We start from the raw sequence: 2,288 nt of genomic DNA on the forward strand, positions 1-2,288 counted from the left end.
GATCAAATTTACTTAAGGAATGTTATTTTGCATTTTCTAAGTGCTCAGTAAGTGATTGTTGGATTGAAAAAGGGATATTTGAATAGATAACATCTATGTGACTAATGGAATGCTGAAAATTCTAAAGGTTGACTACGGTGTCGATTCGGTTTATTGCTTATATTATGTTAATTGGGTTTCCCGACTGTGTGTGTGAGACGCTGATGGTCCCTGCCTTCTGCTGGTTCTAATTGGTAAATAAAGTTGCTGGCAGCCAATGGCTGGGCAGGGAGACAGAAGAGGGACTTTGAGGTTCCCTGGCAAGTAATGTGAGGGAATCAGAGAATAGCCTTTGCCAGGGAGAAGGTCCCAGCCTGAGGACGATAGGAGAGAGGGAGGGAGGGAGGGAGGGAGGGGAGGAGAGAGGAGAGAGAGAGAGAGAGAGAGAGAGAGAAGAAACACTGTTAAGATATCGGGGTCACGGCCCACATGAGCTGCAGGCCTGGGTCCATGGTGGCCAGAATGGAAGATGAGTTTTAGTAATAATTCAGGAGTGGAGGGTATGTTAGCTGCGGGGAGGTTTGGAAGTACTCAGCCATTGCAATGTTTAAGACATATTAAAATAGAAGGGTGTGTGTGTGTGTGTGTGTGTGTGTGTGTGTGTGTGTGTGTGTCTTTCAAACAGCTAGGCAGGTAGTGAGGAGTGTGCACACCCACCAGGGAGTTTAGAGTGGACTAACTACTGCCTCTTCGTCACTATGTGAAGTATTGGCAAGCAGGCGGGACACATGCAATCCCATTACACTGGCAGAGATGATATGGAATGGGGCAGTCAAGGACACAGTTGTGTCGTTTACTTAAATACTACAATAGTACCAAGCTGTCCCCCTCCTGTAGAGGAGTGGTTCTGATGTTCTGATTGAATTGGGAATCTGTGAGTAGTGACATGGAAAGTCCTTGTCCCCAACTGACTCTTGATCAATCAATAAAGGTGCCAGCAGCCAGTGGCTGGTCGGAGAGAAAGAGGAGGAGCTTCCAGGTTTCTGTAGGCTAGGGGAGAAGACGGACATACTTGGTGGAGACAGATGGCACAGACTCAAGAGCTATAGGGAAGATCTGCCAAAATGTAAGTGGAAGAGGAAAGTGGCCTGTGGAATGGCAGCCTGAAAGCGTCTTGGGCAGCAAGACCGGTGATCTCCACAGAGGGCAACGGTGCCGCTACACTGAGGACAGATGTAGAGGTGTTGAGCTAAGAGTGAAGGGAAGGGCACGCTAGCTGCTGGAGGCTTAGAAGAGCCCAGCCACAGAGCCAATAAAGCAGGTTAAAAATGATCTAACCTGTCTTTCATCTGTGGATCTGAGGTAGCTCCTGGGCGGTTGAGCGCCTGCGACTCGCTGGGAGCTCAAAGCAGAGCAGCCGAAACTACTCACTACACCCTCCTCAGTATTTTGGTCGAGAGAAATGAAAGCATAGGCTCACAAGGAGATCCGCAAACGTCCATACAAGTTTTATTTTGCAGTTCTAGCAGCAACGAATGGACGAGCACGTAAACAAACTTTGGTATCCTCTCATAGTGGGATATTACTACTTGTCAGGGGAAGAAGGAGGAGAAGAGTGAAAAGAGGAAGAAGGAGAAAAAAAACCAAACTGTTGATACACACATTCTGATCAATTTCAAATTATGATGCTGAGAGGAAAAAGGGGTCCAAAATAAATGGTCTACATGGGGCGTGGTTAAATGTACTTAAAATGTTAGAGAAAACAAGCTAACCTGGGATTAATGATTGACTGCTGGTCTGCCTGGATGATATAGGTGCAGAGAGATGCATAGTCTAAGCAAAGGCATGTCGAAATTTTGAGGCACGGTGACTATGTTCATTGTATGTATTATGCTGTTGGATTCTTGGCCTCAGGTTTTTGTCAAAATTCACTTAATGTTACCCATCAAATACGTGCTGTCTGTTCTGCCAAGCACACCATGGTAAAGATAGAAGAAAAAGGAAAGGGATATCTTTCCCCAAAGCATTCTACGTTCACAAGTTGCAATGAATAACTGATTCAGTTTAAAAATCATGGGAGTTTTCTAATGTCTTCCATAAAGTTGCTATAATAAACATTGAAGTCTACAAAGCACATGCCATAACTAATGTTCTCCTTGATATGATTGATAACTCTTGTCTAGTACACAGCGCGCATAGGAACCTGAAAGCCTTCTTGCTCACCTTAATTCCTTCCTGGTTCTAAGGCAACTGAGAAGCGGAACGATCCGGTGAAAGATTGCTGTCTGTGCAGCTGCTGTTTCGAAATG

The sequence above is a fragment of the Rattus rattus genome, chromosome 3 (genome assembly GCF_011064425.1).
Source record: "Rattus rattus isolate New Zealand chromosome 3, Rrattus_CSIRO_v1, whole genome shotgun sequence".
Lineage (NCBI taxonomy): Eukaryota > Metazoa > Chordata > Mammalia > Rodentia > Muridae > Rattus > Rattus rattus.